Below are 27,003 nucleotides of genomic sequence, written 5' to 3' on the forward strand. Positions count from 1 at the left end.
TATTAATGTTTCTATATATGAATTGATATAAAAAGGAGAAAATATGAGATTCATATAATAAACAAGAATATATATTTTTGACATTATCTGTGGATTGGTTGATTATTTGATAGATCATAATAAGTGGTTACAATTAGTGCATTACACCTAATTCTTATTAGCATTTGTTAATTTAACTTGCTATAGTCCATTACCTACTGCATTTGCATCATGATATCAGGAGCAGCTACTACTCATGGAAAATATGCATCAAGTGTTGGTGGAGGTGCAAATGGAGCAGAAGAAGTAGAAGATGCTATTGGAGGGACAGATGCAGCGGCTGGTGGTAGAGGTGCTGATGAAGCTGGAGTGGGAGGTGATGCAATAATCTAAGCCACTGCAAATCCTTCTGCTTCAGCCTCTTTATTCTCCTTCTGACACCTCATTTCTGCACCGGACAACCTGATAGAATGAATTGCATGTAGGTGTTTTCTCATCCCTGTGGTACCAAAGGAAAGCTGTTTAATGTTCCCACAGGAAATAACTTTGTTACATAATGTTGGAAGGAGGATTATTACTAGGGGTAAGTATGCATCTACCACTAGCAATAAGCCACCAATGCAATATAAAGTTTAGTAAATGTCTCAATAAATGAGTTCCTTGCCCAACCCCTGGTAGTTGGCAATGAGCAGGCAGGCTTAACTTAGGAGACAGGTGTGTAAAGCATTTAAAAACACCAATATATTAAAGAAGTAATACACATCACACAATAAAAATTCAACACCAATTTATAAAATTAGGACATATGTATATCTTTAAAATGACACCAAAACAACAAACATCCAATGTAGGGAACCAGAGATATGAATTTTTAAATAATAAATAATTTCTCGTGCTTAAAAGACAACTACACCAACGTGGGACATCTGGTTGCGCTTGACCGGGAAAAAGTCAAAGTTTGAGGCTGACCGCGATAGAGCTGTGGTTGAAAACACTAAGCAGGAGGTCTCTGTCAAAACTTTACCTCTGCACTTAGAAACTTTTCTGGAGCTTTTTCTCCTGACTTCGATCGGACCTCTCCACCACGCCAGATTTGGAGTGCGTTTGTTGGCTTGACTTTCTGTGAGGCCCCAGTGAAATCGTGGAAGTCTGGAGCTATGGAGCTTTCAAAGGGACAAACCTGATATGCGGGTATTGGTTGAAGGAAGTCAACTCTTGACTATCGACCTTGGGTCAGTCATATTATGGAACTTTTTCACAAAAGTTCTCCAAACTTCAGGAGGTACTTCCTGAAGTTCCTTTGGAGAGTTCAATGTGTTCACAAACACAATCCAATGTTCCAGAGTCTCTGAGTTGCTCTTCAGAAGTTGGGACTACAGTTCCAACAATGCATCTGGCCAAATTCTTTAAGGTCCAGCTGAAGGTTGTCAGCTGGGTTCTACTAGCTAGAAATGATGCAGGTGGAGCTCTTTTAACCTGTTGTTTTCAGGGAGTCCACTCCTTCTGTTTTTTGAAGCGAGGCAAAGTCCTCAGAGCTGTAATTCCTTAGTTTGCAGCAGGCGCAGTCATTCACAGTGCAGTTCTTTTGGTGCAGGCCATGGTTCCAGCAGGACAGTCTTTTTTCTTCTTGTAGTTTCAGGCAGCAGATCTGAGAGGCTATGCAACTCTCACACCTTTATTCAGTGATCTAGGAGCAAAAGCAGGGGGTAGCTCTGTCCAATGAGGTGCAGGGTGCCACCCAAAAGCATGACAGCTTCCTCCAAAGTGTGGCATATTCTTGTCCCACAAAGCATTGTACTTCAAAATCTAACATGGAAAATTTCTCTCCAGAGCGGTAAGATCTGGCTTAACCAGCCTACTAGTGTGGCTCATTTCCATTACTACTTCCACTACAGACCTCCTGCAAATTCCATTCCTGGGTCAGCCATCTGGCTGTGGGGGTACTGGAATATGGGTTAGGTCTGGCATTGCATGCTGTCCTGCTCTCCCTTTGAAGGTCAGTTTGATTTGCCTAGCCCTATCTCAAGAATTCCTACGCAGCTGCTGAGTTCCCCCCATCAGATAACCTCCGCTCTGAAAGGCCACGTATCACCTCAGCAAAGTGGCCAGGCTAAGCCTGTTAAAGCTGACCTATCAGGGAAAACTGCTAAAAGGCTGGATTTTGGCTCACAGAAAAGAAAGCTCTATGACTTATTTTCTGTACTAGTTATGAATAATTCCATAGTGGCAAGTTTTGGGATTTATCAATACCAATCCTTTCAGTTCTTGAATGACATTTACTCCCTTCCTAGCAATATTTATACTTAAATACAATTTGCAATGTTAGCCTATGAAGCTAAGTATCTACAATGGGGAAAACCGAAATTGGATTTTTTTCCATCACCAGGGCATTTAAAACATCTTTTAAATGTTCCTGCTTATAGTTACATGGCACACTACCCTTGAGGCACCTGGGGGAGACCGTAGCGGTGACTTATATGTAAAAATAAGGTAGATTATCACCAAACTCAAATTTACATGCAATTTACTTTCAAAGTCAGTCTTCAAAGTAGGGCTGCCTTTAAAATGGCAGTGGGCACACATAGGCACACATACAAGTGCAGGAAATCTGCTGGGCCTCTAAACCTCCCTGTCCTGTTATATATGAGGGACTTATAGGTAGTTTGAATTCCCCTTGCCCTAATATATAGTAGAGACTTACAGGGTCCGTCAGGGAAGGCATGGCTTGGCAGTTCGGGCTGGACTGTTCCCATGAGGCACAGGGTCAGACTGATTTGCATATAGCCATGTCTGAACTGGGGTGGCAGAGTGGGCTAAAGAACGGTGATGGATCAAACCCAGATCTTTTAACTGGGTGTGAGTGTTTGATTGGTTCAGATGCTCCGTCCATCACCACTCCCTTTTGTACTGCTTTGGCCGCCATAAGTGTGGCAGGATATGCTCAGACGTGAGTCCCTTGCTCACTTTGCCACTGGATTCAAGCAAGCCGGGCTCGTATTGTATGCCTGGGAGTGTTATTTTTCATACATTGTTTACCCTGTCCCAGGATATTGATCCGTATCAGGGGGTCCTTGTTACCAACAGACTCCCTTGCTCACTTTGCCACTGGATTCAAGCAAGCCGGGCTGAAGACGGCTGGAATGCCAGAAACCGGTCCTCGGAAGCTTGTTTCCGGTCCAGGGAAGGCATGGCTTGGCAGTTTGGGCTGGACTGTTCCCATGAGGCACAGGGTCAGACTGATTTGCATATAGCCATGTCTGAACTGGGGTGGCAGAGTGGGCTAAAGAACGGTGATGGATCAAACTCAGATCTTTTGACTGGGTGTGAGTGTTTGATTGGTTCAGATGCTCCTTCCATCACCACCCCCTTTTGTACCGCTTTGGCTGCCATAAGTGTGGCAGGGTATGCTCAGACGTGAGTCCCTTGCTCACTTTGCCACTGGATTCAAGCAAGCCGGGCTGAAGACGGCTGGAATGCCAGAAACAGGTCCTCGGAAGCTTGTTTCCGGTCCAGGGAAGGCATGGCTTGGCAGTTCGGGCTGGACTGTTCCCATGAGGCACAGGGTCAGACTGATTTGCATATAGCCATGTCTGAACTGGGGTGGCAGAGTGGGCTAACGAACGGTGATGGATCAAACCCAGATCTTTTGACTGGGTGTGAGTGTTTGATTGGTTCAGATGCTCCGTCCATCACCACTCCCTTTTGTACCGCTTTGGCCGCCATAAGTGTGGCAGGATATGCTCAGACGTGAGTCCCTTGCTCACTTTGCCACTGGATTCAAGCAAGCTGGGCTGAAGACGGCTGGAATGCCAGAAACCGGTCCTCGGAAGCTTGTTTCCGGTCCAAGGAAGGCATGGCTTGGCAATTTGGGCTGGACAGTTCCCATGAGGCACAGGGTCAGACTGATTTGCATATAGCCATGTCTGAACTGGGGTGGTAGAGTGGGCTAAAGAATGGTGATGGATCAAACCCAGTTCTTTTGACTGGGTGTGAGTGTTTGATTGGTTCAGATGCTCCGTCCATCACCACCCCCTTTTGTACCCCAACGAAGGAGTGAGCGTGCTCCGCGGTATGGAGGACCGGAGGCCCAGAGCCCCAGCTGGGCCCCAGCCATGGAGGCTCCCAGGGGCCCCGACAGGCCCTCCGACCCGGGGCCCCCGGGCACCTTGACAAGCAGGGGAGGCCTGCACCGGCACAACGGAACCCCGATCCGGCCCCTTGCCCGTGCAGCAGGCCGGGGGACAGGGCCCAGGGCCCCTGGACCCAGCCGGGGCTCCCAGGCCCGGACCCGCAGGGGAAGCCTTCCCCGGGCCTGGCGGACACCGTCCCGGGCACCCTGCCACGCGGCAGGACCCAGGACAGAGCCTCGGGAGGGGAGGCCACAGTTCCCGGGGCCCTCAGGGGCCCTGGACGGAGCTCCTGAATCCGGTCAAGCACGGGGAGGCTCCCCGGGCACCACGGAACCCCGTCCTGGGCCTTTGGCAGTGCGGAGGGCCGGGGGACAGGGCCCAGGGCCCTAGCACCTGACCCGGGGGCCCGGTGGGGCCACTGGACCAAGCCGGGGCTCCCAGGGCCCGGAGGCGCAGGGGAAGCCTTTCCCGGGCCCTCTGGACCCTGTCCCAGGCACCCTGCTACGCGGCAGTCCCAGGGACGGACCCGGGTCTGGGGCGGAATCCTGGCCCACCCAGCTGCCGGCTGATGACCGCTAGGCCGAGAGGGGTCCCAGAGGACCTTGTCCCTAGTAATCCGGAGGAAGGCTACCCCTCTTTCTGGGAACAAGTGCGCACCACACGGCTCCAGGGCTCCAGGGCTCCAGGGCTCCGAGGATCCAGGGCTCCGAGGATCCAGGGCTCCGGGGCTCCGGTGCTCCGGGCTGCAGGGCTCCGGGGCTCCAGGGCTCCGGGGCACCTGGGCTCCCGGGCTGCAGGGCTCCAAGGGCTGCAGGGCTCCGGGGTTGCACGGGCCGGGACCCATGGAGCCCGTCCTGGGTACTTTGCCACGCCACGGGCCGGAGGAGGGAGCCCCAGGTGCCTGGGAGGTGTTGCACGGGAACACAGCCCATCTGGTCGGAACCGCCGGCCCGGGAGGGGTCCCAGAGTACCTTGTCCCTAGTAACCTGGAGGAAGGCTACCCCTCTTTCTGGGAACAAGTGCGCACCGCACGGCTAGGCGCGAACGTGCCCGACCTCCTGGAGCCCTGCCTGGGATCCGGGAGGCGAATGGCACCTCATCGGGACTTCCAGGGAAACCCGGCCATCTGGTCGCCCCATTGGGAAGCATTGGATGCAACCAGATGGCCGAGGTGAGAGGGGCGACCAGATGGCCGGGACCGGAATGACACCAATCTGCCTGCCCCGAGCCTCCGCGGGAGGGCTCCCGCCAGCCCTTCCAGGGCTCCAGGGCCGCAGGGCTCTGAGGCTCCAGGGCTCCAGGGCTCCAGGGCTCCGAGGCTCCAGGGCTCCGGGGCTCCGGTGCTCCCGGGCTGCACGGCTCCAAGGCTCCGGGGCTCCCGGGCTGCAGGGCTCCGGGGCTGCAGGGCTGCAGGGCTCCAGGGGCTGCAGGGCTCCCAGGTTGCAAGGCCTGGGACCCATGGAGCCCATCCCGGGTACTTTGCCACACCGCGGGCCGGAGGAGGGAGCCCCGGACGCCTGGGAGGTGTTGCCCGGGCACACAGCCCATCTGGTCCCCGGCAGAGAACCGCCGGCCCGGGAGGGGTCCCAGAGTACCTTGTCCCTAGTAATCCGGAGGAAGGCTACCCCTCTTTCTGGGAACAAGTGCGCACCGCATGGCTCAGGGGACCCTAGGCGCGAACGTGCCCGACCTCCTGGAGCCCTGCCTGGGATCCGGGAGGCAAATAGCACCTCATCGGGACTTCCAGGGAAACCCGGCCATCTGGTCGCCCTATTGGGAAGCCTTGGGTGCGACCACATGGCAGAGGCGAGAGGGGCGACCAGATGGCCGGAACCGAAATGACACCAATCTGCCTGCCCTGAGCCACCGCGGGAGGGCTCCGGCCTGCCCCTCCAGGGCTCCGGGGCCGGAGGGCTCTGAGGCTCCAGGGCTCCAGGTCTCCAGGGCTCCAGGGCTCCAGGGCACCAGGGCACCAGGGCTCCGAGGCTCCAGGGCTCCCGGGCTGCAGGGCTCCAGGGCTCCGGGGCTCCAGGGCTCCGGGGCTCCGGGCTGCAGGGCTCCGGGGCTGCAGGGCTCCAGGGCTGCAGGGCTCCGGGGTTGCAGGGCCCGGGACCCATGGAGCCCGTCCCGGGTACTTTGCCACGCCGCGGGCCGGTGGAGGGAGCCCCGGACGCCTGGGAGGTGTTGCCCGGGAACAAAGCCCATCTGGTCCCCGGCAGGGAACCGCCCACCTGGGAGGGTGTCCGGGCATACCCTTGCCCCTAGTAATCCAGAAGAAAATTACCCCCTTTTCATGTAATCCATGCACACGTGGTGACAGAGGGGACTCAGGGCGCAAACGTGCCCGACCTCCTGGAGCCCTGCCTGGGATCTGGGAGGCGAATGGCACCTCATCGGGACTTCCAGGGAAGCCCGGCCATCTGGTCGCCCCATAGGAAAGCATTGGGCGCGACCAGATGGCCGAGGCGAGAGGGGCGACCAGATGGCCGGGACCGAAATGACGCCAATCTGCCTGCCCTGAGCCTCCGAGGGAGGGCTCCAGCCAGCCCTTGCAGGGCTCCGGGGCTGCAGGGCTCCGGGGCTCCAGGGCTCTAGGGCTCGGGAGCTGCAGGGCCCCGGGGGCTGCAGGGCTCCGTAGCTGCAGGGCCCTGGGGATCCAGGGCTCGGGGACTGCAGGGCTCTGGGGCTGCAGGGCCCTGGGGATCCAGGGCTCGGGGACTGCAGGGCTCTGGGGCTGCAGGGCTCCGGGGCTCCGGGGCTGCAGGGCTCCAGGGCTGCAGGGCTCCTGGGCTCCAACCAGGCCGGGGAGATGAGGGAGGCTGCCCAGGCACGAGGGACCCCTGTCCCGGCACACGGACCCTCAGGACGCGCCCCGTTTTCCACGATTTTTTTTTCTCCTAAATTCTGCATAGTGTTCGTAGTGGCACTACGCAAACTACGCCCAGCCCTACTAACAATCTTCAGGTGTTCCCGGTGCTGTGTCGAGCGCTGGGCTTGCTGGGACTCTTAGTCCTGGAATCCCTCGCAGCAGGCAGGGGGGCGCGGAGCAAGCTGGCGTTCTCCTTAAATCCAGCCCCCGTGGGGATCCCCTCACAAGTCGACAGGAATGCCCCAGCGGGACACGACAGCAACAGCAATCCACGGTAGATTCCTTTAGCGAAGCGGCACCCGCGACAGCGGGTGCTGCAATATGTTAAGTACTGTGAGGCTAACAATCCTCAGGTGTTCCCAGGACTGTGTCGAGCGCTGGGCTTGATGGGACTCGTAGTCCTGGAATCCCTCGCGGCAGGCAGGGGGGTCGCGGAGCAGGCTGGCGTTCTCCTTCAATCCAGCCCCCAGCAGGGATCCGAACACAAGTCGACAGGAATGCCCCAGCGGGACACGACAGCAACAGCAGTCCACGGTAGGTTCTAGTATACAGACTTCACTTAGGTAGCAAGGCCTCCTCTCCCAAGATTCTACGCAGTCTAATTAAGCCAAACGCCTAAAGCCAAAGACTCATTCTGCCAAAGTTACAAAATGTCCACATTTTGTCCTTAGGCAAATGCCATACCAGATCTGGTAGCCAAACAACACCCCACTTGCTGACTGTGAGAAAGTTATTTCACTTTTACTGCAGCCCTTTGAACAAACCTGAAAATGTGGTGGTTCCCCTGACACTGTCAAGAAAACATAAGTAGGGCGATTGATGCACTGTGTGAATGCGAATGGAGTCACTTCACTGTAGCCCAGCGAGGTATCAGGGAGTGAGCAGGGTGGCGGTGAGAGAAGCTGCGTGTAACTCCCTCAGCTGACTGACACTGCGGAAGGCGGGGACGACCCGTGAGAAGCCGAGTAAGGCCCACAAAGAGAGCCATGCTAAGTCAAAAAACTCCGGTCTGCTGGCACCACATAGAGGTCGAAGGGAATATTTGAGGCCCTGGGAAGAGGAAAGGTGAGCCAGGAGGGATCTCATAAGGCCATCCCGAGAGGACATCACCACAGGAATGTGAAAGCAGGGGAGTGCCTGCGGGGGGGGGAACCTGCGCTGGGGGAAGCCCCTGAAGATCGTGTGGCAAAAAAATACAAGCAATGGCCGTGAAATTTTTGTTACTCATCCAATGAGTAACAAAAATACAGTTAGACAATAGGAACATCCTTTAGTACATCATTTCATATATCAAATATTATTGGGGATCACGGTCATAAAAAAGTAGCATTGTATACAAACTCGTGGTCACTTGCGACAAGCTTTTGATGTGGTTTATCCTATCTAAAATAAATTCACATAAGTACCTTGTGTTATTCAAGTGCTCTCTCCTGAAAAATAGTACGAAAATAGTGTGAAATGCACCCGTGAGTAGAGCTGCATATTGAATAAACATCTTTATTAGACCAATTGTAACGATATGTCAGGCAACGTTATGGACAAAAACATTTGTATTCGTAAAGCGCAAACTAATCACCCCTAAGGGTCTCAAGGCGCTGGGGGCCATCGGGAAGCTTAAGCGAGCTATTGCCCAGAGTCACACGGTGCTGGGCTGACGTGCCGCTGGGGTTCGAACCGTGGGTCCCGTGCTCATGAGTCAGTTGCCCTGGCCGCTGTGCCACAACTCCTCCTCTAGCGCTTACTTGGGGATGGGGAGCGATGGGAGAGAGGTAAGAAACAAAGGGAGGGTAAGGGGCAAGTAACAACATGACAGAGAGGGGGCATAAGGCAAGCACCAAGAACAGGCAAGGAAGGAGGTGCGAGGAGGACGGGCAAGCAAGGACGCAAGGGGGCACTGGGAATGCATAAACTACACAGGAGCACGCAACTTCAAGCAAGCTGCATCAACGACGGCAGAAGAATAAAACATTGTATGCTGGTGCTCTCTTTTTGCTTTTTTATTTTTGGATATGAGTTGAAAAATGATTCACTATATTAAAGCCCACTGCTCAAGATGAGGGCCACTGGAATTATGAGATTTGGCGGCCATGATGATTTTTGTATAATTGTGGATTCGCCATGAAATCTATAATCTTCGGCATAATCTGCAGATTTAAAGAAAAAATTCTAGCTGAATCGGATCAAAAGTTTAAAAAACATAAGGCGACTCGGACTCCTGCACACCAGTTCACTTTTAGCAAAGGTTGATTGGTCATCTTTAAGTTGCTTGAAATTGTGGAGATTAAAGCCGGCCCTGCTGGAAGGCAGTTTGCACAAGCAAGTCACAAAGGAAGGGTAAGTGCATTTAACTTTCTTCTTGTACAAGTTATAGCACAAAATCAAAGACAGAGCTCGGACCCACGTGAGCACTGTTGTTGCATCAGGCAGAGATAAGAGCAGGGAGACTAGGCTGGCAAACCCTCTACATATGTGAACATGTAAGGCCTCAAGGCCCAGCTCATTAGAGCAACGCAGCGCTAGCGCATTAGACTTTAAGGCGCTTCTCCGTGTGGAGAAATTTTTGATAGACATTCAACATCTTTAACAGAACAGAAGAGTGTGCATGAGGCTACCTCTTTTAGTGAAAGAGACCTCTCTACAAAAAGAAGTCCGAGACTGAAGGAGCAGTGTGGGGGAGAGGGAAATATTTATTCACCCAAAACAGAGTGAGCACATGGGTCACTCTTCCAGCAGACATGGTGGAGGCACGCTCCGTTAGTGCCCGGTTACTTACCGGTAATCTTCATTACTCCGAGTATAGTCTTCCTCGCCACATGAGTAACAAAGTGAGCTTCAGCTCCACACCAGAACCCTCCAAAGCAAAAAAAAGGTCAGCCTCCCATGCCTCCCATCCCTTCCCAATATGGCCGACCCATTACACCTTTGACCTCTATAAGAGGCGGGCCGGCCCAACCCTTCAGCACGAAACTACAAAGCAGAAACAAGAAGCCGATAGCTAGAAAGGGAGGGAGGGATGGGAACTCATGTGGCGAGGAAGTCTATACTCGGAGTAATGAAGATTATCGGTAAGTAACCGGGGCATTACCTCCTCGTTAGTCTTCCTCGCCACATGACTAACAAAGTGAGCACATACCAAAGCCAAGCGGCTTCATAGAAACTCACAAGAAAGAGGGCAAACCCAGCAGAGCAGACGAGTGGAAGGACCACCCAAGAGAGAGGCAAACACGAGCAGGAAGAACCAGCCCGGGCCAAAAAAAGTACCGGGTAGGCCGAAAACTCGGACCCCCGAGACACGAAGTGCCGCCAGAAAACCGCCATAATCAAAGGTCAAAGAAGGACAGAGAAAGCACGGAACCAGATGGCACGGAGCCAAAAGCAACAGCAAACAGGCCCCAGAACAGAAAGCAGCAAGCTGGGCCAAACAGACCAAGACTGCCCAACGGACAGCCAAAAGGGGAGAGGGGAGCAAAAAGCCCAGAGAGAGGCACTGAAGAAACAGAAGGCATCCCCACCACAGTGACCTAGAAAAAAAGCCACAGCAGAGAGAGAGACGCAGTCCGACAAACACAGCAACACCGCAAGGTAGACCACCACCCGCAAGAGAGCCGAAAGCACCAGAGGAACGGGGCAGCGGGAGCAGACGCAATCAAACAGACTGCTGTTGGACAGGCCTCGTAGCCGGGCCGTCCCCCCCTACGCACAACAGGGACCGGACCCCGGCTCTCCCTGAATACCCAGCAAGAGCCACCCCGGCAACCCCCCGAGGTAATCCACAACCCGTCCACACCGGGACCCCAGCTCCTGAACCCTCCCGTACCGGCTGGCCGGGTCCCCGTCAGCACCATGGCCCCGGCCCGGCAGCCATCTTTGGACACTACAACACGAGGCCAAGTGGCCTCGACTCGACCCCAACCCTGGGCCTGGCCCGGCCCCGACATCGAGGCACCAACCTCCACCCAGGAGGGAAAGAGACCACTTGGCAGGGCAATGAAAGAAGAAGGCGTCAACGGCTCTCCTCTGCCGGGTGTCGATCACCCCCGGCCTCCCTGGGCGCTGGCTCCAACCCCCTGCTGGGTGCGGGACTCCCTCATCCCGGACCTCCCGACCTCAAGGCGCGAGGGTCCGGACATCAAAGGGAACCAGACCTATAACTGGGGCAGCCCCAGACCAGGAGGGCAGTTGTATCCTGGAGTCGAGAGACACCGAGAAGAACTCATCCTTGGCGGACTGCTGGCGCTGCCGCAGCCCTGCTCTGTGAACCCTTCGTCTTGGCCTGCTGGCGCTGCCGCGGCCCTCTGCAACTTGAGCCAACCTCTTGGCCTGCTGGCGCTGCCGCGGCCCTCTGCAACTTGAACCATCGTCTTGGCCTGCTGGCGCTGCCGTGGCCCTCTGCCATTTGAACCATCGCCTTGGCCTGCTGGCGCTGCCGCGGCCCCCTGCAACTTGAACCATCGTCTTGGCCTGCTGGCGCTGCCGCGGCCCTCTGCCATTTCAACCATCGTCTTGGCCTGCTGGCGCTGCCGCGGCCCTCTGCCATTTGACCCATCGCCTTGGCCTGCTGGCGCTGCCGCGGCCCGACCCCGCAGACTCCTAAGCTCGAGGATTGTGAGCTTCCCTCCTGCCACCTCCTGTACCGATCCGGTACCAAGACTGTCCCGCTACCCCCTTCCCCTACAGAGACTAGAATTGAGAGGACCCTCGAGTCCTGAATCTGCTGTACCGCTGACAACCTTGCCGCCAGAACCCTATATAAAGAGTGTTGATCTCATCCTTGTGTGGTGTCTATCTGTGGGGAGGGAAGTGACTTGTCTGTACGATCGCCGGAGACGGCCCTCATCGGAGGCCTCTCCCCCAGTATTCGGCCGACCCTCTGGGTCCCCGTCTAACATTGGTGGCCAGCGGCGCGATCCGAACCTACGCATAATCGTACAGAGGGTCACTCGCCCCACGACACACAACCACCATGACAACAAAAGAGAGCGGAGCAACAGAAAAATTCCAGATGGAAAAGCTGGAAGAATACAACCACAGAGAACTGAAACAATTTTGCATAGAATTAGGCATTTCAACCACAGGACTGAGCACGAAAGAGGACTTCAAACGAGCCCTGGAATCTTGGGCGGAGACGGGTACGACCGTACCCCAAACACGAAGCCACGAGACACCCGAGACAAGCCCCACGCCGACGGAAGAAAGAAGATCGGGTCTCTCCCCAGAAGAGTTCCGGGAACGGGAAAAAAGCAGGCTCCATGAATTGGAGCTGGCACGACTTCGCTTAGATGGAGAGCTCAAATTGGCGGAACAGAAAATAACGTTGGAACACTTACGACTCCGAGAGGAGCGAGAAGAGAAACAAAGGCAGAGAGAGCTAGAAGAGAAGAAACTAACCTACGAACATGAGCGCAACCTCAAAGAACTAGAGATTCGGAAGCAGAACAAGGAACTCGGGGTCCCCGAGCGCACGAACACTCCTGCCCCTACAGACCCCAAGGTCCACATACCCAAAGATGTCGTCAGAGAGTACTACAAGAACGATGACATCCAGCAATGGTTCAAAGCGTACGAGGTAGCCATGACCTCCCACCGGATTCCCTGGAGCGACTGGGGAGCCGGGTTATGGGGGAGGTTTGTCAACGAAGGGCGAGACGCCCTGCTGCAACTCCCGGACCATCTGATGACATCCTACGACCACATGAAGGCCGCCCTCCTCACTCGATACGGACTCACACCCGAGATATACCGCCAGCGGTTCCGCGACTGCAAACGGATCCCGGGTACAACTTGGGTGGAGTACGTGAACTTCTTTAGCCGGGCCTTCGAGGGGTGGATCAAGGGCAGCAAAGTGACCACCTACGAGCAACTCTTTGACCCTATTGTGTGGGAGCACCTTTCTAACAACTGCTTCATCGAACTCAGGCAGCACCTCCTGGACAGTAAACTAACGGAACCTCGGCAACTCGCCGCCGAAGCTGACCGATGGGAAAGCACCCGAGTTGGCCGAAACGGACCCAGCGAAGCGCACAGAACTGCCCAAGGGCCCCATCGCCCCCGTGGAGGAGGAGGCCAGGGTCGGGGTAGGGACACCGGCCCGGTGACTCCCGCCAGCAACCCCCCGCCCCCGGCCGGCAGGGGAAACCCCCCGATGCGACCCGGCTTCCGAGCCAACATCACTTGCCACCGATGCCAGCGACCCGGCCACTACGCAAATGACCCCAATTGCCCAAAGAACACGAACCCTTTACCCCGCCAGGTCGCTGCTGCAGCCCTGGGGGAAGAGAAAACCCCAGAAGACCCAGAAGAGTACGAAACCGACCAGCCTGAGTGGGAACCGGCCGCCATGTCCCTGGTTTGCTTAGGGGAACGAGACCTGATCCCTCGGGCCCCCCTTCTCGCCAACACGCAGAAGTACAGCCAGTGGGTCAACATTAATGGCCGCCGGGCTGAAGCCCTCCGCGACACCGGGGCCAGTATGACCGCGGTCCGCTGTCATCTGGTGGCCCCGGACCAGATCTTGCCGAACATTCTTTGCCCTGTCCGGTCGGCCGACAACTCAGAAAGTCTATGTCAAATGGCCTACGTCCCCTTCGAATGGGGAGGAGTATCGGGGATGCTGAAAGTGACTGTCCGCGATGATGCCCCCGTGGATTGCCTCCTGGGGAACGATCTTGAAAGTTCTCCCTGGGCAGCAGTCGAACGAAGAGAGCACCTGGGGATGCTGGGCCTCCCCGAATGGGTCTGTGCCACGACCCGGTCCATGACCGCCCGTGCCGTCCCCAGTCCAGAAGAACCCGAGTGGCCGGAGCCTCCTCCCGCGATGGTCCCAGAGGAGGCCACCCCGGAAGCAAGCCCCCCGGCCCAAACCGAAGAAGGACCCGGTCGGTTCCCGGACCTCCCCAACCTGGCCCAGTGGCGTCAAGAGGGGGGTCCCACCCAGGAACAATTCCAACAAGAACAGAGAACCTGTCCCTCCCTCGAGGGACTCCGGCAGCAAGCCCTTGCCCAGAGCGCAGGGGACACCTCGGGGGCCCACTGGATCTACTGGGACAATGACCTGCTCTACAGTGAGCAAAGGATTGCAGAGCTGGGGGCCAGTCGGGTGCTGGTGGTGCCCCTCCGCTTCAGAGATTTCCTCTTGAACTTAGCCCACGATATACCCCTTGCCGGACACCTGGGACAGGACAAAACGTACGACCGCCTGGTGACCCACTTTTACTGGCCCCGAATGCGAAAAGATGTCACCAACCACTGCAAGGCCTGCCCCACCTGCCAGGCCAGCGGAAAAAGTGGCCGAAAAACCAAAGCACCCTTGCAGCCTTTTCCCGTCGTCACCACCCCGTTCGAACGGGTGGGAATAGACATTGTGGGGCCCCTGGACCCCCGAACCGCCCAAGGACACCGGTTCATCCTGGTCCTAGTGGACCACGCCACCCGCTATCCCGAGGCTATCCCTCTCCGAACCGTGACGGCGCCTGTGGTAGGCCGAGCCCTGATGGGGATCTTCTCCCGGATGGGCTTTCCCCGGGAGGTCGTCAGCGACAGGGGCACGAACTTCATCTCGAAATACATGAAGTCTCTCTGGCAACAGTGCGGGGTCACCTACAAATTCACGACCCCCTATCACCCACAAGGAAATGGATTGGTCGAGCGGTTTAACCGCACTCTCAAAGGAATGATCATGGGCCTAGAAGAGCCCCTCCGTCGCCAGTGGGACGTGCTACTCCCGTGCCTCCTGTTCGCCTACCGAGAGGTCCCTCAAAAATCCCTAGGCTTCAGCCCATTTGAACTCCTGTACGGGCACCCCGTCCGGGGTCCCCTCAGCCTAGTCAAAGAAGGTTGGGAGAGGCCCCCCCTGAAAACTCCCCCGGATGTATACAAATACCTCTTGGCCCTTCGCAACCAGACCCGGCGATTCAGGGAGATCGCCAAAGTCAACCTGGAAGCCAGTCAGGAAGACATGAAGAAATGGTATGATCAGCACGCCTCCTCCCTCGAGTTCGAGCCGGGACAGCAGGTCTGGGTGATGTCCCCGGTTGAACCCTGTGCCCTACAGGACAAATGGTCCGGACCCTTCAAGGTGATCGAACGCAAGGGGCCCGTCACCTACTTAATCGACATGGAAACTTCCCGGAAACCCCTACGGGTCCTCCACGCCAACAGACTCAAGCCCCATTTTGTACGCTTAGAACTCAGTCTCCTGATGGCTACGGATAATGGGACGGAAGAAGACTCCGAGCCCCTTCCGGACCTGCTGAGGACCCTCGAGCAGGATGGCTCCGTGGAAGGGGTCAGACTCTCCGAGGCCTTGTCCCCGGAGCAACGCCAAGACTGTCAGGCTCTCCTGACACGATTCGCATCCTTGTTCTCTCTCACCCCTGGGGTCACCCCCTGGTGCCTTCACGATGTGGACACCGGGGACAGCCCCCCTATTCGCCACAGGGCGTACCGCGTACCAGATCGGGTGCGCGCCTGCATCCAGACCGAGGTGTCCAAGATGCTGACACTGGGAGTGATCGAACCCTCGGACAGCCCCTGGGCCAGCCCTGTCGTCCTGGTCCCCAAGGCCGCCGCCCCGGGCGTTGCCCCTGAGCTCCGGTTCTGTGTGGACTACCGGGGACTGAATGCCGTTACCAGGACCGACGCTCACCCTATACCCCCGGGCAGATGAGCTAATTGACCGTATGGGGGCCGCCCGCTACCTGAGCATCTTCGATTTAACAGCGGGCTACTGGCAAATCGGCCTCACCCCCAGGGCCCAAGAACGATCCGCCTTCTCTACCCCGGACGGTCACTACCACTTCAGGGTGATGCCATTCGGCATGAAAAACGCTCCGGCAACATTTCAACGACTCGTGAACCAGGTACTGGCGGGCCTCGAAGGATTCAGCGCCGCCTACCTGGACGACATCGCTGTGTACAGTCACCACTGGACCGACCACCTCCGCCACCTGCGGGAAGTTCTACACGCCCTCCAGCAGGCCGGGCTCACCCTCAAGGCCAGCAAATGTCAGGTGGGCCAAGGGTCCGTGACCTACCTAGGACACCAAGTGGGAAGCGGTCTGGTGGCCCCCCTCCAGCTCAAGATCGCTGCCATCCAGGGCTGGCAACCCCCTACGACCCAAACCGAGGTCCGGGCCTTCCTGGGGCTCACCGGGTACTACCGGCGGTTTGTGAAGGACTATGGCAGCATCGTGGGGCCCCTCACGGAGCTCACATCCAAGAAGAACCCCAAAACGATCAACTGGACTCCGGACTGCCAATCGGCCTTCGAGAAGCTGAAGGCCGCCATGTGCACTGCCCCCGTGCTCCAGGCTCCCGACTACGGCCGGGAATTCATCGTACAGACGGACGCCTCCGATCACGGCGTGGGGGCCGTCCTCTCCCAACTCAACACCGAGGGAGTCGATCAGCCAGTGGCATTCATCAGCCGACGCCTGCTGGCCCGGGAACAGCGCTGGAGCACCATCGAGAGGGAGGCCTTCGCCGAAGTATGGGCCCTCAAGAAGCTCCGGCCCTACCTCTTCGGCGCCCCCTTTCGGGTGCAGACAGACCACCGCCCCCTGCAATGGCTGATGCAGATGCGGGGGGAGAACCCGAAACTGTTGCGCTGGTCCATCTCCTTACAGGGGATGGACTTCACTGTGGAGCATCGTCCAGGCCAGGACCACGCCAACGCAGACGGCCTGTCACGCTTTTTCCGCCTCGGCGAGGAGAGTCCCCAAGAGGATGGCTGACTCTCCCTGCCTTCAGCTGGGGGGGACGCATGTTGGACAGGCCTCGTAGCCGGGCCGTCCCCCCCCTACGCACAACAGGGCCCGGACCCCGGCTCTACCTGAATCCCCAGCAAGAGCCACCCCGGCAACCCCCCGAGGTAATCCACAACCCGTCCACACCGGGACCCCAGCTCCTGAACCCTCCCGTACCGGCTGGCCGGGTCCCCGTCAGCACCATGGCCCCGGCCTGGCAGCCATCTTTGGACACTACAACACGAGGCCAAGTGGCCTCGACTCGACCCCAACCCTGGGCCTGGCCCGGCCCCGACATCGAGGCACCAACCTCCACCCAGGAGGGAAAGAGACCACTTGGCAGGGCAATGAAAGAAGAAGGCGTCAACGGCTCTCCTCCGCCGGGTGTCGATCACCCCCGGCCTCCCTGGGCGCTGGCTCCAACCCCCTGCTGGGTGTCGGGACTCCCTCATCCCGGACCTCCCGACCTCAAGGCGCGAGGGTCCGGACATCAAAGGGAACCAGACCTATAACTGGGGCAGCCCCAGACCAGGAGGGCAGTTGTATCCTGGAGTCGAGAGACACCGAGAAGAACTCATCCTTGGCGGACTGCTGGCGCTGCCGCAGCCCTGCTCTGTGAACCCTTCGTCTTGGCCCGCTGGCGCTGCCGCGGCCCTCTGCAACTTGAACCAACCTCTTGGCCTGCTGGCGCTGCCGCGACCCTCTGCAACTTGAACCATCGTCTTGGCCTGCTGGCGCTGCCGCGGCCCTCTGCCATTTGAACCATCGCCTTGGCCTGCTGGCGCTGCCGCGGCCCTCTGCAACTTGAACCACCGTCTTGGCCTGCTGGCGCTGCCGCGGCCCTCTGCCATTTGAACCATCGTCTTGGCCTGCTGGCGCTGCCGCGGCCCTCTGCCATTTGAACCATCGCCTTGGCCTGCTGGCGCTGCCGCGGCCCGACCCCGCAGACTCCTAAGCTCGAGGATTGTGAGCTTCCCTCCTGCCACCTCCTGTACCGATCCGGTACCAAGACTGTCCCGCTACCCCCTTCCCCTACAGAGACTAGAATTGAGAGGACCCTCGAGTACTGAATCTCCTGTACCGCTGACAACCTTGCCGCCAGAACCCTATATAAAGAGTGTTGATCTCATCCTTGTGTGGTGTCTATCTGTGGGGAGGGAAGTGACTTGTCTGTACGATCGCCGGAGACGGCCCTCATCGGAGGCCTCTCCCCCAGTATTCGGCCGACCCTCTGGGTCCCCGTCTAACAACTGCCAAGAACAACAAAAATGGAAAGGGTGCAAAAGAAAACCAGCATGCCCGCCGAACAACCAAAAAAATGAGGGACACCACAACCACACCTGCAAGAAGAGAAAGAGGTGGACACGGACCCCAGTCACGCAAGAAACCCCCGGAGGGGAATGTGACACCAATGAGAGAGCCCAGGCAGGCCCAGGGCAGAACAGACCCAGGAAGGCGCCGGAAAGACATTGAATGGACCAAGCCACCAAGGGAACCCAACCAGCCAACAGCGAAAAGAGGAAAACCCAGAGGGCTGCAACCCCACCCAGGAACGCCCCAAAAGAAGGAAGCGAACAGCCGAAGCGAGCCCCCAGGCGGCCACACAGCCAGTCAGCAACCAGACCAGTCGAACGATGAAGAACTGCCAGGAACAGGAGCGTACAGGGAGAAAAAGCCAAAAGCAGGAAAAACCAAAGACGAGAAGGACAGAAGGGCAGGGCAAAACAAGCCCGAGCCACGTCAATACGCCCAGGAAGCCACCTGAGCCAACAGGCCCCGGGACCCCAAAACCAGGAACAAAAGATGAGAACACCAATCCACACCGGAAGTGCAGGGCTCCACCAGGGAGACGAGAACCGGGAGTCCCAGCACCCCCGGACACCCAACAGCACCACTGGAAACAAAACCCAGCAAGGGAAAGCCAGAAAGAGGGGCAGGACACAAAACCCACGCCCACCTAGGTATAACACGGACCAATGAGCAACGGATCCCAAGTCAACCACTGCAGCAGCAGACGCCAATGGAGACGCACCCAGGCGAGCACCAACAGGATAAAAGCCCAGGCCAGGCCAAACAAGCCCAGAACCCCTGGAAGAAAAAAGGACCCCTGGAAAGCTCAGAGGCGGGAGCTCAGGCGAGAAGGCCGAGAAGCCAACACCGGGGACCCAAAGGAAGCAGACAGCACCAGACGCTCCCAGGAGAACTCCCATCCAGGCACTAAAGAGGCACAACCCACAAACCACTTCATGAGAGCCGATGAGAACATGAGCATTCAGGGAGGAACGGCTGGAGCCAAAAGCGACCCAGGCAGGACAGCACTACAGCGCCAAAAAGACAAAAGGGGCTAACCCCGCAAACACCCCGGAGCACGATGCAGGGGACAAACCTACCAGAATAGCAACAAATAATCCCCAGCAAGGCAGGGGAAAACCCCAGAGAAGCCAAGGAACGGCAAACAGAAGCCAGACAGGAGACCCCTGCCAACAGGGGAACCCACCAACCCAGAACAGATCGGGAACCCAAGCATGCCCCCCAGTATGGCAAATGCCACCAAAACTCGGGAAGGAGGCACCAGAATAGAAAGACCACCGGCCGCACCAGGAGACCGGGTGGGAAGGGAGTCACCGGGCAATAGAAAGGAACCAAGGAAGGGCCAGAGGCACCAAGACCAACAGGAAGGGGAGAACGGGCAAGGACAGACTGGGAAACACCGCCAGTCAACAAGACACAAAACCTGTCCCGAGGAAGACCCCAACCAAGGCAGACAACCCCAACCGGGGCCAAACGAAACCCGATGAACAGGACCCGCCAAAGAAGAACGAGCGAGACCGTCAAAAAGTGACCCTGCAACAAAAGCTCAGCAGGCACACCCCAGCAGAGGCGGGCACTGAACCCCCAGCCCGACCAAGCAAGCACCACCCAAAGGTAGCAGAGCAACCAAAGAGCCACAGCACCAAGGACAGGAGCAGGGGAGCCCAATAACCGACAACCGGAGCAGTCTCGCAGAGGGCAGGACCCAAGGAACCATACCATCCAGGAATCCAGGATGAGAGGAGAGGCAACAGCAACAAGGTGACAGCAGGAAGCCGTCAGGAAGGGGTGCAGGAGCCGCCTGCCGAGACAGGGAGCAAGAGGAGGAGGTAGCAGCAAAGCCACGGCCCTGGACAAGACAGCGAGCCCTCCGGGAGCAGAAGCAGAAGCAAGAGACCACCAGGCGACCAATTTCAGGTAGACCCAGGCAGTCTCCCTTGCAGGTACTAACCAAGCCCGACCTAATGCTCAACTTGTGAAACAGACGAGAACAGGTGCGGTCAGGGTGAACTGGCCGTAGACTATGAGACAGGCCGCAGCCCACAGCCCCCGGAGGACGTCCAACAAGGAAACAACGGGACAGACCCCGCACAACAATGGAGAGCAGGCAGGAACAGGAGTCCACACAATGTAAGGACCGCAGGCCCAAAGCCCGGAAGGGACAAAGGAGACAGGGACTACACAGCAAACAATGAAGCTGTGGCCCCGCAACAACCACACAGTCGAAGCACGGATCACCACCAGCACGTACATGAAAGGCAACCAAGATGCACCCCTACAAAGTGCGTAGTACCACAAAGTGAATCAGCAAAGGGCAAGGCCACCCATGAGCAACATAACATATCATGTGTATTTGAAAAGCGCACCTACACCAGGAGGTATCCTGGCGTTGAATAACAGATGTGTCTCGACATCCAACTCAATGGCACTCATTTTATCGACCTCAGACGGATGAAAGGCTGAGAGGACCCGCCGGGATCTGAATCTGTGACCATGTGGTCAAACACAGGCCCCTGCAGTGGAAGCATTGGATCACTGAGCCACCAGCACACAGCTCCAATGGAATGCGAGAAGCACTCCCCAAAGAAACCAAAGCTGGCAAAAAAAGGAACAAACACCGGGAAGGTCCCAATGCAGCGACCAGCTGCATAAAAAAAGGAACAATGACCCCATCCCCGACCAAGAACTCACAATTAGTGAGAAAGCAGGAGTGGCAAACAACAACTTGAGGAAGAGTAGCCACCACAACCGCCAGGACACAGTGCCACATCCAGGCAAACAACCAGGGAACCAACGAAATCAAGGGAGGAAGCAGAGGACCTTCCATGACATAGCACCCACAAAGCGGAGCACAAGCAGGAGGTTAACACCTAGCCCTCGCGAGACCAGAGTCAAAAAACACATAAGCCAATTCACATAACGCGCCAAGAAGCAGGCCACAGGAAGATGCGAGGCGGCCACCAAACCAGGACCCGAGGAGTAGCGCCACATCCAACAAAGGAAAATCAAAGGCACACACATACCTCATGCAGCAATTGGAGCCCAGAAAACAGAAAACGCGACAGCAGAGCGTAAGTTGTAGGAGGCCATGGGGCCAACCCCCGGCAACTCCAGGAGACTCCGAGAAACAAACCAGAGCACAAAACCAACTTGCCCCCGGCGAACAAGGAACGTAAGAGTCAGCAACCCCACCAGCGGGTCTCAGTGAAGCAGGCCAACACTACCGGTACATCAATACAGACGGAAGCCAACGAAGAGCGCATGTGCAAGAGTAAGACACCGCAACGTGAAGAACACAACAGTGTACAGAAGCAGGTTGCACAACAATAATAGCAGGCACCGCGAGCAGCGCTCAAAACAGTGTTTCGGGCACCTACCGATGATCACCCATAGGCCGCATCAACAGGAGAGGAGTCAGCCACTCCGCATCCGACTTCCCCACCACCAGCGGACACACGTCAACCTATCAACATTGCAAGCACACCAACGTCCACTCCAGGAGGGATTCGGGGCATCAGGAGTGTCGGCGAAACGTAGCACATTTACATGGCGCCAACATGGGAAGGCAATTTCGAGGCGAGCCCTGCCAGCGCAGTGCTGCCGGGGAATGCAGAATGTGGTATCGGCCGGAGGCAGCAGCGTGGGGCACCCCGTGCACGCTACAACGTGCGCGGCACCCGGTAACGGAAACGCCCACTCCGACCATGAGGATGAAAAACACAGGCCGCAGAGTCCCCACACAGCAGGGAGACCAAAGAGGTAGGAGCCCAAAGGAGCAGCTAGACCAGAAGCTGTCAAAGATAGAAAGTGCGCTGCCAGCGCTGCCCAGGCCACCTGCTGCAAGATGCGATATCTCTCGTAGGCAGTACCCAAACCTCCAGGACCCCAGCACAGCAGCGCACCCACACCCGGACCTAGCAGACAGAATGGACTCGAGTCCAGGGTGATCCAGGAGCCGCCCACACAACCACCAGGCCAGAGAAGACGAAACAGGTGAGCCCCCTAGCGCAGGGCTGCCAGAGCCCACAAACACAGCCCGCTATAGCAGGGCAGCAAAGGCAAGGGGGTTGTGAGGGACAAGGCGGGGAGAACCTAGAACAGGAGCCCACTCAAGCAGGGCCTCTTCCCCCGGGCTGTGGGACCTACTAGAGCAGGACCTCGCCCCAACTTACCTGTAAGACGCTCAGGAGAATCTGCAGCGCAGAACTAAAAAAACAGGCTGAAGGATTGGGCCAGCTCGCTTCTTATAGAGGTCAAAGGTGTAATGGGTCGGCCATATTGGGAAGGGATGGGAGGCATGGGAGGCTGACCTTTTTTTGCTTTGGAGGGTTCTGGTGTGGAGCTGAAGCTCACTTTGTTGCTCATGTGGCGAGGAAGACTAACGAGGAGGTAATGAGTTTACACAAGAGCGCAGGGCAGCAGGGGTGAAGCTGTTAACCTTGTGCTTTAAAGTGAAGCCAAAAATGAGCAGAAGGGGCCAGTGGCCCCTGCCTGCTGCCAAATCCCAGGCTTCTCTTGCCCAAAGCAACTTCTAAAAAAAAAATTGAAAGGTCAAGCAAGGCACATAGTTAGCTGCACGTTTCAGGTGCCAAAGGATGGCGTCATTCTGAGTGCAGATGATCTGTAGCTTTCGAGTCACACGCAGATACAAAAAAATATATATATACACACAAAGATACAGGGGTGTGCACAAACAGACAAAACATTCACACATACAGACACCTACATGCACACACACACACACCGAAACATGCACACAAACACACACCAGAGGCTCAATCATATACAAACAAACACGCACACAAGCAAACAAGCTCCCTAGGGAATATCTTCCTAGACCAGTTATGACTAACTGAGCAATTAATGCCTTTCATGACCACACTCAAGACGCGGCTGTTGAATATGAATTCCACCCTCCTTTCCCAGTACACAAAGTGCTTGGGTGCGCCTATATTCAAAGCACTATGTAAGTTTGACGATATTGATTCGCCCTGCATAACATCCAGGAAAATGCATGTGTTCCTTTCACATTACGAAATGTCCAGGAAATTTATTTAACAAACCATTCTAATGGCACGTCAATCTGATTGGTTAAATTGGAGGGGATGAAACCGCAAACCAAAGAATGCCACAGATTCTTAAGTAAAAGGCAGGAATTTCAGTTAGTATTCACTTAAAAACAAATTATCTCCAAAATCCCTTTGCTATGTGGTTTAGCTTTAATGTACACACTAAAACACTGCACATGCTCAGCTTATACATGGAGCATGTACCAAGTGAAACTAAATAGAGAAAAGGAAAGAAACGTCAAAGGCAGTCTATTTGATGGAAACGTTTCCCAAGTTGTATTTGTTCCTGGCTATACTGGGTGCTGCTTCTCGAGCTCCTTCTCCAAATTAAGCAGATGATATTGTCCTCTGTGATCACACTCCCATTGGATTTTACTGGTTCACAGTACAATGCAGAGAGAAACTAATGCCTTATAAACCTAATTAAAACTCATGTACTGAGATGCATAATGAAACATAAGAAGAAAGTGTGATACTGTGGTGATATGAAACTAGCAAATGTAAACAAGTATTATCACTTATGATAACAGATAGTAAGTTTGCCCTGGGTGCAGAAGCGCACTTTCAGGAAAGGATTGGTCGATACTTAAATCAACAAAACATAACACAACATAACAAGAAGTACAAAGGGCATCTTTTCAATCCACCCCAGATAACCTACAAAGCTTAACATTTGACAACATTGGCATATGTCCCTTGTTGGAAATTGGGTTAATAATAGTGATTAATATATATCTACCACTGGCAAAAAGGCCACTAAACCAACATAGTGCTCTGTACAGATCTTAGAAAATTATTCCCATGCTCAACCCTTGGTAGCTTGCCTGCGAGCAGGCAGGCTTAACTTCAAAGACAGGTATGTAAAGAATATAAAAACGCCAAATCAGTAAATAATTAAGAAACTACACACAATAAAAACCTAACCTCAATTTATAAACATAAATATTTTTATCTTTAAAATTACATTAAAACGAAACAATGTAGAGAACTGGAGATATGAAGTTTTGAAGATTTGGCACATAGAAACCAATAGTGCCTATTGGGACATCTGGTCGTGCTAGACCGGGACAAAGTCAAAGTTTCAGGCCAACAGCTTATGGAGCCCTGGTGGCTACCACTGGCAGTAGGTCTCGGTCAAAGTTTTTACCTTTATACTTAGAACCTTTTCTGGACCTTTTCTTCCCGGGGTCCGTCCAAGTTCTCAGCCAGTCCGAATTCACTGAAGGTGCGCTAGTTTCCCTTGTGATGAGCTCCCGGTTCCGTCCAAGCTCTCAGCCAGTCCGAATTCACTGACAGTGCGCTAGTTTGCCTTGTGATGAGCTCCCGGTTAAACTTGTGGAAGTCCGACCTCCAGAGCTATCCACAAGGATGAACCAGGGATCCAGGCGGCTCACAGTTGAAGCAGGGTGACTTGACTCTGGTCGCTCACTGCTCTTCACCAGGCCGGATTCGGTGAGGATTCGCCGGCTTTGGTTTCAGCTTACACCCAGTCAAACTCTGGAAGTCGGGCATCTGGAGCAGTGGGATGAACCTGGACAGCAGGCCGGCTCGCAGTTGAGGGTCACTGGCTTGTCTGGCCAGGTAGAGTCGGTCCACTTATGGAGCTTTTTTCTAAAGTTACTCCAAGTTTTCCAAACTTCTGGAACCTTTTCCTGAAGTTCTTCTGAGGTTCCCAGAGTACCCACACTAATTCCAAGGGTCTGGAAGCTCCAGGATGGTCCTTGAAAGTTTGGGACTTCAGCTCCCACAATCCACTTGGTCAAAACCTTTACCCATATTTGTGCGATTTTTAAAGAATATTTTTAGATTTCAAAACTCCACACTAAGAAACTTTTTGGAAGAAAATTGTCAATGTTATCCTACGGAGGAAAAACATGTTACCGGTTCACAGTTAAGGAATCGACTGTGGGAGTTAATGTTCTTGGGTTAGACTCAGGAGTCCCACAGGGTCAGTGATGCCTTATTGTTGCACCCTCAGCAGCACTAGGGCGGCTGGGTGGAGAGTGTTGAGGCCCAATGTTATCCAATGGGGATAGGGGGTCTCTGGGTGGTGGCTGCTGGCAAGCAGGCCACTGGTTTGTGGGAGCAAAGCTCCACGGGTTTAGAGCAGGGCAATTGGGGACACAATGTAGCACAAAAGGTGCACCCTCAGCGGCACTGGGGCGACCGGATGCAGATTGCTGTTTCGACGTCGGGCACCCTGTTGTTGTTTATGAAGAACCTCCGGTTTGCAAAAGCACTGCAGGCAGGGAGGCAAAGGACTTCTGGGTGGGACCAGCACTTTGAGAGGTAAGTTAGGAAGTTACGGGTTGGTTAGGCACCATTGGTTTGGGCACACAGGGCCGCGGGGCAGAGCAGGGGTGCCCTTTGGGGTCGGATCTTCTTACCAGCTATGGGTCATGGTCAGGGGGGCCTTCTGGATTTAGGCTGCAGGCGAGGGGTCGCCCGATCTCAGGTCATGATTGCCGGGTTGACCTCCTCGTGGTATTTTTCCGCTCGGGCCGGGTTCAGCGGGAGCAGAGTGGCTGGATTTGCGGTCTCCGGCTGCTGCCAGAGGTTGCAGTAGAACAAATTCGGTGTTCACGGGAGAAGCAGTCTTTGGAAGGGAAGTCAGTCTGGCCCCTTTTTTTAGGTTGCTCGCTGCAGGACACACCGGGATTTCGCAGGAGCAGGTTTGAGGGGAGACAGGCCAGTAAGGCTGGGGCCACGTCAGTGGGCATCTTCCTCTTGTCAGCTGGCTGCACGGCTGTTCGGTCCTTCTTCTTCTTTTCTTCGTGTCGTTTCGAAGCAAGGTTCAGGGTGCTCCCTAAATACTAGATTTAGGGGTGTTACAGGTAGGTAAGGGCAGGAACCAATGGGTCCCTTCCCTGGGGTGGGTACACCCGCTATCGTGCCACCCTCCCATGGGAGGGGGGCAGGAGCCTGTCCCTGGTTGGTTTAGTCCCCTTATCCTCAAGATGGCAGGGGCTCAGATTTGTGCTTCACCTCGCCTCTCCCACCTGAGGGGTGGAGTTGGCAGAGGTGAGCACACCTCTGTCCCTCACTTGTTTTTCCCGCCATCTCCCCCGCCCAAAGTGGTGGGTATAATCAGTGGGGACTAGTTGCTGAAAGCAGTAAATGGTCTGGGGAGGCTCACAAAGGCAGCATACCTTTCAAGCTTCCCCTTCGTGAACCCTGTCCATCCTGGGGGAGGAGGCTTGGCACCTCGTCCTAGGATGTGCATTGTTTCAGGCCACCGAGAGCAGCAAGCTCTCGACCCAGGGGACCAGAAACATGTCTGCTGGTGGCATCCTAAGCAGCCACTCAGTCAGGTCACTAGCAGTTGGTCGAGTTTCAGGGGGCATCTCTAAGATGCCCTCTGATGTGCATTTTACACTAAATCCCACACTGGCATCAGTGTGGGTTTACTGTGCTGAGAAGTTTGATACCAAACTTCCCAGGCTTCAGTGTAGTTATTATGGTGTTGTGGAGTTCGTAATGACAAACTCCCAGCACCATATACTCTTAATGGTAGCACTGCACTTACAATGCCCAAGAATGGACTTGGGCACTGTAGGGGTGTAGGGCGCATGCACCTGTACCCTCACCACTGGCATAGTGCAACCTGCCAGACGGGTGACTGATCTATGCCAGGGCAGTGGTTTGTGGGCATGGCACACAGAGATGTGTGCCATGTCGACTCTTCACTTTGTTCTGCACTGTTAAACTTGGCATCTTTTGGCGTGTTTCCCCTGAGTTTTTGCTTTCTGACCTCCCAGTTTTGACTCTGTTTTTGCTGGCGTAACGTTTTTGCACACTTTTCGCACTGATGATCAGTGGTAAAGTACAGGTGCTCCTGTGGTAAAGTATGTTATGGATTGATGTTTTCCCGATTGGATATTTGATTTGCATGTCAGTCCCTA

The sequence above is a fragment of the Lissotriton helveticus genome, chromosome 5_1 (genome assembly GCF_964261635.1).
Source record: "Lissotriton helveticus chromosome 5_1, aLisHel1.1, whole genome shotgun sequence".
Taxonomy (NCBI): Eukaryota; Metazoa; Chordata; class Amphibia; order Caudata; family Salamandridae; genus Lissotriton; species Lissotriton helveticus.